Here is an 11,769-nt window from a genome sequence, read left to right on the forward strand (position 1 = left end):
ATCACATCGACAATTTCTTGGAAGTGTGCTACATGCTCAAGATTAGTGAAGTTACAGATGATGCCATCAAGTTGAGGGAATTCCCATTTTCCTGGAAGGGGATAGCAAAGCAATGGTTACATTCATTACCTAGAGTATCGATCACTACTTGGGAGGAGATGGTAGAAGCTTTTCTTGTCCAATATTTCCCTCCTCGAAAATCTACAAAGCTCAAGAAAGATATATCCTCTTTTGTGAAAACTGAATTGGAGTCTTTTTTTGAGACATGGGATAGGTTAAAGGATCTCCTGCAGAAATGTCCTCAGCATGGGTTCCCCGACTGGATGATTATCCATACTTTCAACAATTGTTTGAACCCAAGCATGAAGTAATTACTTGATGCTGCAGCAGGAGGTACCTTAGGCAGTAAGACCCCCGAAGAAGGCTGATAGCTCATTGAACAGATGGCTAGGAACAGTTATTAGTGGAACACACGAGATAAGAAGAAGGTAGCCATACTTCATGAGATTGATGCGGTCATATCATTAGCGGCCTAGGTTAAGTCCTTAAGCAAGAAGTTAGACACTCTAACTTCTCCCAGATTGGTGGCAGTGATGAGTTGTACTGGATGTGGGGGAGGACATGCTTCATTTGATTGCCCGATTACTATTGGTGGTACAACTTTAGTGAAACAGGTGCATTTTGAAGGGAATACAATGAGGGGTCAAGGAAATCCGTATAGCAATACCTATAATTCGGGGTAGAGGAGCCACCTAAACCTTTCTTGGAGTAATCAAGGACAACAGAAGGCTATGGCAACACCAGGTTTCCAACAACAACAAGCCCCGAATATGGAGAACAGTGTTTCAAGGTTAGATAACCGGATGACTGATTTGGATAAGGCTTTGACCAAGTGTATTCAATCTTCAGATACAATATTTCAATCGGTTGAAGCCACACTTAGCAAACACACCGCATCATTACACAAAGTGGAGAACCAAGTGGGACAAATTGTGAAGTCACTTTCAGTAGAACCTCAAGGGAGTTTGACTAGCAACACGGAGACCAATCCAAGAGAACATGTGAAGATGATCACTTTGAGAAGTGGTCATGAAGTTGAGAGTAGGCTCGAGAAGACAATGATTGAGTCACCCAACGAAGTGGAGGTTAAAATACAATAAGTTTTGGGTCTATTTAATCAGTTGCACATCAACATCCCATTTGTGGAGGCATTGTCTCAAATTCCTCACTATGCAAAGTTTCTCAAAGACCTCTTGACAAGTAAGAGGAAGTTGGAGGAGAGTGTATCTATGATCTTAGATGCTTTATACTCAATGGTGTTGCAAAAAATATGTTGAAAAAGAAGAAATACCCCGGTAGCTTCATCATTCCATGCAATATTGGTAACTTGGGTGAAGAAAAGACATTGGCGGATTCAGGGGATAGCATTAATGTCATGCCTTATACATTCTTTCATAAGCTAGGCTTGGGAGAGCCTAGGCCCACTCAAATGACACTTCAATTGGTTGATCGATTAGTTAGACATCCGAGGGGCATTATTGAGAATGTACTTATGAAAGTTGACAAGTACATCTTTCCTGCAGACTTTGTGGTGTTAGACGTTGACGAGGATGTCGAGGTTCCATTGATACTTGGGAGGTCGTTCTTGCGCATTTCCAAAGCTCTCATTAACAAGGACGGTGGGGAATTGATGCTAAGAGTTGGAGATGACAAGTTGACATACCACCTTGCCAAAGCCATGAGACATTCTCTTGATTTCAATGATACTTTGTATTTTTTTTAGCACCACTAATGAGTTGATTGATGATTATGTGCAGGAAATGTTGTGTCTGGACCCATTGGAGGGGTGGCTAGATCAAGAGATGGAGAATGAAGAAATTTTGTCACTTGATCTAGAGGACAAGGTGCGACCTACCTTGAGAGTCATGAAGAGGATGATCCAAAAGCACAAAAGGGTAAGGAAACGTCACAAGAAGCGCCCCAATGCTAGTGGGAATGAGCATTCACGTAGTAAGGGTGACAAACCGGTGTGTGGTAACAAACCCAATAACTCCCCCTTTACCTTGCAAAAATTGTGTTCATCATGCTTTCAACTTGTAGGTAACAGAACAACTTTCATTTATGAACCCTAGTGAGGTAAGGACAGGTACGTCAAGCTTAGTGACGTCAAACAAGCTTTTCTTGGGAGGCAACCCAAGTCTTTACTATTTTTCTAGGTTTTAGTTTAGTACTTGCATGAATAAGAGCTTAAGTGTTAGTGTCTCAATTTTTACATGCTAATGATGTGTTTTTCTCATGGATCATTGGTGTTTTAGTATGCTTCATTGTGATCGGTGAATTTTAGGTCATTTGAGCATGTTTTCATGAATCTCTGGTCAGTTTTTCACTATTTTTGTAGTCTCTATATGTGTGTGTGTTGCAGAATTTTTTCTGCAGAGTCTGTAATTTCTCTAAGTCATCCAGAGAAGACACACAACTGTGTGAAATTTCCACATGGGCGTGTGTTTCCATTTAGAGCTCAACTTCCCCATGCCAAGAAGACACAGGGCCGTGTGAATGCCCCTCTGAACAACCTTGTGACGGTCACATACCCATGGGGAATTTCCATAAGGGCGTGTGGATCTCTGCAGAGTGCTAAGTCTCCATCCCGAGAAGACACAAGGGCGTGTGATTACCCTTGTGGATAACCCTATGAATTTCCACACGGGCGTGGGTAATTTCCACACGCCCTTGTAAAACTCTGCAGAGACATCTTCTCCATCCCGAGAAGACACAGGGGCGTGTGAGTGCCCCTGTGTGTCCTCCTGTGTACATCCACATACCAGTGTGGAATTTTCACAGGGGCATGTTGAACACTTAGAAATTTTTCTCAGGAGAACAAAGAAGCCACAGGGGGTGTGGGTGCCCCTATGGGTCGGGCACATGGGTATAGAGAATTTTCACACGCCCGTGTGGATGTGTTCAGAGCTAAAAAGAGCTATCCCGAGAGCACACAAGGGTGTGTGGATGCCCCAGTGAAGCTCTCCTGTGGAGTCACACGGGTGTGGGTAATTTCCACACGCTCGTGTGGATGTACATAACACAAAGGGGTGCGACATTTCTTTAAAATCCATTCACTCCTCTTCATTTCTAAACATTTATACACTCAAAGAACGCATCCTTTTCATCTCCCAACCCCTCCTCCGTCTATTTAAAGGGATTTTAGTTGGTTTGCCGGCCATATTCGAAGTTTTGGATTCTCATTTTATCGGTAAGCTTTCTATTTCTCTTTTCCTCGCCAATCTTTGTTTCTTTTACGCAATGTGGTCGATTTTGCTTGCATTTCATGCATATATTGCTAATGAATGAATATAGAACAAATGTAGATGAATCTAGGGTGATTTGTATGATTTTTGTTGCTTGTGGCCGTGCGGCTGTCGATCCCAGAAGATCCACACAGGCATATGAAATTTCCACAAGACCGTGTGAATTTCTGTAGAATTAGATTTTGAGTTTGATTTGATCAATTTCTTTTTAATTTTTGCAGACATGGCCCCTAAATAGAAGAAAGAGACCAGCAAATGTCCTTACGAGCCTTCTCCGGAGTAGCTTGAGTTCACTATTCCTGAACATCAAGCATGTTTCGAGTAGTTGTCGAAGTTGAAGTTTAGACAATCTCATTTCCCAGACTTGAGTACTTTAAGAAAGATATAATTAGGAGATAAGATGGCAAAAGAGGTCGACATGCTCCTCTTTGTGGGTAGCTGGAGGAGTCTATTATCCATTAGAGAGCTGCCCATCGGCATGTTAACACTAGAGGTGCTCGCTTCATTTAAGTTCGACCGTTCATACTCCAGTTTTGATAGTATTGACACTATACAGTTCATAGCCTTTGGACAGTATCACAGTGTGAGTGTTACGTAATATTTGGTCTGATTGGGGCTCTATGATGAGGCATATATTAATACAGAGGAGTATGAGCAGCTGCCGACAGATTATCCCAGCAGTTTGACTCCACAGCCTGCCTATAGGATGTTGTGTGGACAGGGGCAGTATGAGCCAGGGGTCTCCAAGGCCATGTGCCTTTCTCGGCCAGCATACCGATACATCCACACCATTCTCAGCCGATCGGTGAACAGACGTGGCGATAGCACAGGAGTTCTGAGAAGACAAGACCTGTTATATATATACTCCATGGTATAGAGTGAGCCACTCCACTTGGGGCACATCTTGGGCGAGTACTTGCATTACCAGAGCTAGTATGCTAGAGTGGGAATGCTCTTCTCAGGTCTCTATATCACTCAACTCATCATGGGAATGGGTCTGTTGGAAGCTATTAGAGGGCCGAGAAGATCATTGTGCCATCTCCCCTCGTCCTAGGGATGATGAGACTAATGGGCATAATTCACAGATACAAGCCAGGTGTTTATGTCATGATCATGCCCCAGTAGAGACGACCGAGGGTGAGGGTGAGGGTGAGGGTGATGCAGCATAAGGTTCATAGCTTGCTCTTGAGCCACAACAGGAGCATATGGAGAGCGAGACACCTCCCGCAACATAGGAGCCACCTCCAGTGCGCATCTTTTCTCCATCTCAAGCCCATGACTATTTTGAGAGACTCGAGAGTGTTGTGGGAGTGTTACAGGTAGATTTGGCTGAGGTTCGCGCTACACAGGATGTGAACCACGCAGAGGTGATGGAGCGTCTCGACACATTATAGCAGTTACTTGAGCAAGACATGACCTCGCCATTTGTGATGAGACCCCAAGCCCCACTGACATGTCCAGCATCTCCAGCACCTCCATCACCTCCATCACCACCACCAATAACATCAAGATCACCACCACCACCACCAGCAATAGTAGTTTCAACACCACCAGCAGTAGATGACACCGACGCTTAATGCGTCTTTACTTTTCTTTGTTCTTATGTTCTTATTATGTTATTTATGTATTTTATTTGAACTTATATCACTCAAAAAGGATTTTCCTTTTAAGTTTATCTTTTTATCTTCAATTGTTTCGAGTTGTATTCCATTTCATATCTTTATAGACTCGACTTTATTTTGTTTTTATTGAGCTTTGCTGAACCCCCTTGTGTATACGTACAGATGGTCTTGTGAGTTTTGGAATTGAGGATAGTGATGGGCACGGTCATGTGGCTTTTTACATGCCCGTGTGTGCTCCAGAACCCGTTGGAACTCAACTCTCAATGAACATAGCTCCATCAAACGTACACTAAGAGTTCAGTGGAGTATTGTTTCAATTACCCATCTCCACACACATGTTTTAATTGTTATACTTCTTCATGTATACATTGAGGTCAATGTACATCTTACGTGTTTGTGGGGGCTTCACATTACACATGTTTTATACTTATGCATTCATCGTTCATGCTTATATAGCTAATAGTGGTTCACCTAAGCTGTAACGGTCATATTTTTAAGTTTAGGAAATTTTTAACATTGAATACTATCATGCTCTAGTTTACTTGAATTTTTAGGAATTTTTTTGCCCGATTAACGGTGTTCACATTACATGAGTTCACATTACACATGTTTTATACTTATGCATTCATCGTTCATGCTTATGTAGCTAATAGTGGTTCACCTAAGTTGCAACGGTCGTATTCTTAAGTTTAGGAAATTTTTAACATTGAATACTATCATGGTCTAGTTTATTTGAATTTTTAGGAATTTTTGCCCGATTAACACTTGTTGCACTACTCATTCATTAACCCTTGTGGAAACTCAAGTTCACCATTTAAGGGATTGTTTTAGCATGTTTCTTATTCTAATTTATTTGAAAAAATATATATAATGAATGGATGAAAAAAGAAAAAAATAGTTGTTTGTTTTGTTTGTGCATTGGGGGTGGAAAGAGCTACCACCTATGAAGTATGAAGCTACCCTTATAAGCCGTATACTAGTTATGCCCTAATGAGAGAAAGAGCTATCTCATAGGATGAGTGAAAGCTACTACCCCGGTAGAAAGAGCTACCACCTCAAAAGTGGAAAAGCCACCTTGGCGACCGCCTAGGAAAGAGCTACCTTAGAGGATGTCTAAAGCTACCTTTTCTTTTTTTATATAAATAAGTCCCTCTTAATAAGAGCTTTGAGAAGTACATGTTGGGTTGACTTGAGTGAGTTTACACACACTTACACAATATCGGGTTGTTGTCTTTTTTTTATACAAGTTTTTAGCTAAAGCAATGATTTCTCTTATTCAGTGTTTGAATTTTTTTCCTTACTTGTAGAATGCCTCTTTTGCATGCTTTTAGTGAACCTAAGGCCAAGCACTTTCAATTTTCCTTCTTATATGCTTGAATGTTTTATTTTTGCTTGAGGATAAGCAAAAGCTTAAGTGTGGGGGAGTTTGATAAGTGCTTGTGTATAAGTAATACAAAGTATACTTTTCCTAAATTGAGCATTATTTATCAGATTTTATAGCTTATTTGTGTGTATTTGTGTTTTTTTTATGCATTTAGGATTATGGAGATAAGTTTAGAAGAAAGAAAACAAAAGTAGATCACGACACGATTGTTGATGAAGTTCTTGGATCGAACAAAGGTCAAGACACAAGTTGTGCTCAAAGACATGTAGGTGTGTGCCAACCTTCATTGTGCTCAAGTGAATACTCAAAGTGGAGGGGTACAAAGGCAGTCACACTCATATGTTCTGACTTGTTCAACATTGTCAAGAGCTTCATCAAGGTGGTTTCATTGAAGACGTGACATGATCTACCGCATGGATGTGTGCCCAATCATGCGGCCTCAATGAAAAGAGTGAATTCGGGAGCATTTTGACAAAGAACTGTAGCAATTTATTGTAGCAAAACACTATAGCAAAATTACTATAAATAGCTAAAATATCAAAGTGCAAATGCTTCCAAAATGCCTATTCCCCAACAACGGCACCAAAAACTTCATACACCCCTTGCGTGTGTGTACCGCAAGTGCACGGGTCATCAAAGTAATAAAATACCCCGGTGAATGGGTAGTCAAATCGACAGGGAATAGTTGCTTGGAAACACAAGTATCATTATTTAACTATAGTGAAAACCAAGTTGTGATGTTGATTCAAAATATCAATGCAAATAAAAGTACAAGATAAAAGAGAATAAGCAAGAGTAAGAAAGAGAGGTAATTGATGGTAAAATGGGGTACTCGGATAATCCTCACCAAAGGACTATTGTTCCAAGTTGAAGACTAATATTATATCTCCTAATTGAAGTTTAATGAATCGTGGCAATCCAAAGACACACGGTCCCAAACCTAAGGTCAACCATGACTAGCCCTCTACACTATGCCCCAGTGGAAAGAAATACTATCAACACCTCACACTATGTGGGACTACTTGAAGCTCTAGAGATTCCAAGTGATAAACCCTATTCCCTAGTATAGATCTAATCCTTTGGTCCAGGCAAAAGACCTCTAGTCACGATTAAGCCCCAGCACCAAGGATTACTTCAATACTTCAAACTTCACTCTGTTACTTGCGCAACTAAGTTACAGTGGAGTTTGTCTCTTGGCACTTCACTCTATCTCGACCGCAAAGAACTCTTGGAACGTGGAGGTAGGATAAATCACGTCAGAAAGGAAAGGGAACGTTCCGCAACCTCTCGACTCATCCTCTCAACCCTCTTCAATCTCACTAAGTCTAACCCTAATGAAGTTGTCACCCCTTCAAAGGATTACATAGATAGATTCTCAACCCTAGTGTCACTCTAAGGGAAAATCAAATCAACATGCACACGAAATTAAAACTCAATTAAAACATTAATTAAAGGAAACATAATAAGAGTCGATGAAACAAAATCATCCTAAGGTTTACAAGTCCAAGCACCCACTAGGGGTTTAGCTCTCCATGGAGCAATAAAAAATCAACATTAAAATCAAAAGTAAATGCAAGCAATCCATAGAGATAACCCCCTTGTCATCCGTATCGATAGTTTTGAGGAGCCACCTTGTCTTCTCCAAAGGTTCCCTTGTCAAACCTAAGGCACACCTCGCCGAATCAATGCTAACGAAAGCTCCCCTAATAGTTCTCCTCCAAAGGAACTCGATGTCAAATGTCGTAGAACCGCTCCTAAAACCCAGCAAAAGCCTTTCCAAACCCTAGCCGCGCTTTCCCCAGAAGATGGGAAAAAGATGGGAAGAAGATCCCCAAATAGAACTCTCAAAGCAGAATTTATTGGGCTGAAATTGGGCATCCACACGGGCGTGTGGAATTTTCACACAGCTGTGTGGATTTCCAGGTCTCCTTTTCCTACGCTCTATGAACAATAACAGCTACAGTGATTTTGTTACAGTGTTTTGCTACAATCCTTATCCGAAATACTTCTGAATTCACTTTTTTCATTAAGCCCGCATGATTGGGCACACATCCATGAGGTAGATCACGACACATCTTCAATGAAACCACATTGACGAAGCTCTTAACATTGTTGCACAAGTCAAAACATATGAGTGTGACTGCCTTTGTACCCCATCAACTTTGTGTATTCACTTGAGCATAATGGAGGTTGGCACACGCCCACATGTTTATGATCACAACTTGTGCCTTGGCCCTTGTTCAATCTAAGAACTTCATCAACAATCGCGTCCGCAATCTACTTTTTCTTTCTATCTTCCAAACTTGTCTCCACAACCCTAAATGCACAAAAAAACACAAATACACATGAATGAACTATAAAATCAGATAAAAGTAATGCTCAATGTAAGAAAAGAATACTTCGTATTACTTATACACAAGCACTTATCAAACTTCCCCACACTTAAGCTTTTGCTTGTCCTCAAGCAAAAATAAAACATTCAAGCATATAAGAAAGATAATTGAAAGTGCACGGCCTTAGGTTCACCAAAAGCATACAAAAGAAGCATTGTACAAGTAGGGAAAAATTCAAACAACGAATAAGAGAAATTATTGCTCTAGCTAAAAACTTGAATCAAAAAGGACAACAACCCGATATTGTGTAAGTGTGTGTAAACTCACTCAAGTCAACTCAACATGTACTCCTCAAAGTTCTTATTAAGAGGGACTTATTTATATACAAAAAGAAGAGGTAGTAGCTTCACACATCCTCTAAGGTAGCCTTTTCCTAGGCGGCCGCCAAGGTGGCTTTCACACTTTTGAGGTGGTAGTTCTTTCTACCTGGGTAGTAGCTTTCACTCATCCTATGAGATAGCACTTTCTCTCATTAGGGCATAACTAGTATCCGACTTATGGTTCAAGTGGTTAGCAGCACTAAAAATAAGTTTCTCTTATGCCGAAGAAAGTTGGTGGATAAATTTATGGGATTATTTGTCTTAAAAAAACATTTTTAAAAATTACTTTATCAAGAAATAACAACAAGATTTACTTTTAAAAACTATTTAGCATAAGTGAAGAATAACAAAATTACCGCCTATGAAGTTTGTCACACTTCTAAAAACTCCTATTCTTTATTTCATAATCAAGGGTATGCACTCCACTCGCTTATTGAGATATTGTTGATGCATAAGGCTGTAGGATTATACGGTGTTCAAAACACGCAGCAAAAGGCGAAATAATCCAATGGAGGATCTATTTGTATTTAAAATTCATTTAACTAGTTAAAGATCGGATCTAAAACATACCTTTGAAGCGGATTCCTTTTTCCTTTCCAAACCTCTTCGATAATGCGAAGACTCTATGCGTACCCACACTGAGACCAACCTTTGCTATCAACCCTTTGACAAAATGGAATCAACAAACAACTTGAACTATAGGTTTTGACTCTCAAAACTCACTTGATCGAATGTCATTTTTTTCTAACCAATGTATATAAGACCTTCTTCTGTTTCTCAAAACCTTTTGCTTTTCCCAAAACCAAAACCGTCAAGACTTTCTTCGGTTTCTCAAAACCTTTTGGTTTTCCCAAAACCAAAACCGTCAAGCATCCATGTGGCTTTTGGTTTTCTCAAAACCATCACATGCAAACATCATTCAATTTGTCCTTTAATATTAATTATATTCTCTATGCTAGTAAAGAATATAATAATATTCCATTTGAACTAATTAGTTTATTTATTTGATTAATCAAATAATCTAATTTAATTATCAAATAATAAAATAATTAATCCTTTAGCAAAGATTAGAACACTCGTTTGTGTGTGACCCCATAGGTTCAATACTAAGCCGGTAGCAAATTAATCATACTAATTTACTAATCAAGGTTGCTGTCTAGCAACACTCCTTAACGACTGGATAGCATGAAATATATAAATACTCTCAAGAACCAATTGAAGAATAATGTAATATTTTTCTTCTGTCTATAAATCCCCGGGTCAACCCTAGGATATGGTTGGACTGTCAAATCCCAATAGGTTACCAACTATGTTTCATGTCAATTATAACTAACCAACGAATGACTTAAGAAATCCTTTTCTTCTTCATTCAATTACCTTGGCCTAGGACTTAATTTAGTCGTTATAAATAATGACAACATAGAGCTCAAACTCATTACCAAGAGTCAACAGATTCCATCTTGATCAATCATTAATTCTACAAGTATTTAATCATACTCAATATCCTTTCAACTATTACCCTAGGACAATAGATGTCCATAATCAAAGAATGATAAATAACTTGTTAATTACTATGATGATCTTAGGTCAAAGGAACTATTATATCTCATTCTTCAAGAGAATATCCTATTGACAGTTTATGGTAACATTAACCATTAGGAATCCCTAATTGAGTCAGCTCAATGATCATATCTTCATATGCATCATCTATATATGTGATTTAGTTAATGAGATCAACTAATCTTTAGCTTATAGAGACTATCACACATATATTGATCAAATCGGATCACTAATGTCCTATTCTTAATGATCATGTAACCAAGAACCTTTTTTTTTAGATTAAATAGTTTAAGACTTGACTCTCATTATTATGATCCCTATTATAATGAAAAGTCTCTAAATTTAATCAAGGACATTATCATATTAAACACTTAACATGATAAAAAGTTAAAGCCATATATTAAACAAACTGCATTGTTCGAAATGTATTCAAATTATTTTATAAGAGATTGGGTCTAGAGCATATCAACTATATCCCTAACAGGGGCATCCCACCCAATAGCTTAGAAGATATGTGTAAGTAGCCATGTAACCTAGAAACCACCCAATATATAGAGTAGCTGATATGTAGCATTTACCACCGCTGGGCGGCGAAGGAATCCTTGACGAAGAGCCGAGGCTAAAAATAGTTTCTCTCGTTAGTAAAAAGTCTGAGATATATGGAGAAATATTAGGGGTTTTTGTGGTATGGGCCTGATAGCAGGCGTATGGGCAGCGTGGTGGCATGTGACTTCATGGAAATCGATGACGGCATTTTGGTAATTTTAGTGAGTGAGGTTTTATGGATTTGTGGGGTCTATTTGATGGGAAGCAGAATTGAAGACAGAGTCGCGAGTTTGTGTCCACAAACTAGTGAGTCGTAGATTTGGCCAAATTCCATCGTTTAGGCCTCGAAAACCCTACTTTTGCCCTTTTTTAGTAATAATTGATTTCTTTATATCTTAGGATAGAAATATCTTATTTGTGAGCATTTGTGGCGATAATCTTTATTTTGTTAGATCTTTTATTTATTGCTGATATTTGAGAATTTACTTTTTGATAAATTTTTGAATTATCTCCTTTTCTTAGTGCTCTTTTTAGACTTATTTAATGTAAGCCTCTACAGGCGAGAGGAAAATCGAGTTTTGTGATCGATCATTTTTCTTGAGTAATAAAATTTTACTCTTTCGATTCAGCTATCTTTGA

At 39.1% G+C, this 11,769-nt stretch overlaps 1 non-coding gene across 1 annotated transcript; it reads right to left on the reverse strand.

The window, feature by feature from the left end:
• Nucleotides 1–206: 206 nt before the first annotated feature.
• On the reverse strand, nucleotides 207–313 carry LOC120278376. Its single transcript, XR_005541707.1, has one exon. It is a non-coding gene; the product is annotated as a small nucleolar RNA R71 (small nucleolar RNA).
• Nucleotides 314–11,769: the final 11,456 nt, after the last annotated feature.

Source organism: Dioscorea cayenensis, chromosome 15 (assembly GCF_009730915.1).
Source record: "Dioscorea cayenensis subsp. rotundata cultivar TDr96_F1 chromosome 15, TDr96_F1_v2_PseudoChromosome.rev07_lg8_w22 25.fasta, whole genome shotgun sequence".
Taxonomy (NCBI): Eukaryota; Viridiplantae; Streptophyta; class Magnoliopsida; order Dioscoreales; family Dioscoreaceae; genus Dioscorea; species Dioscorea cayenensis.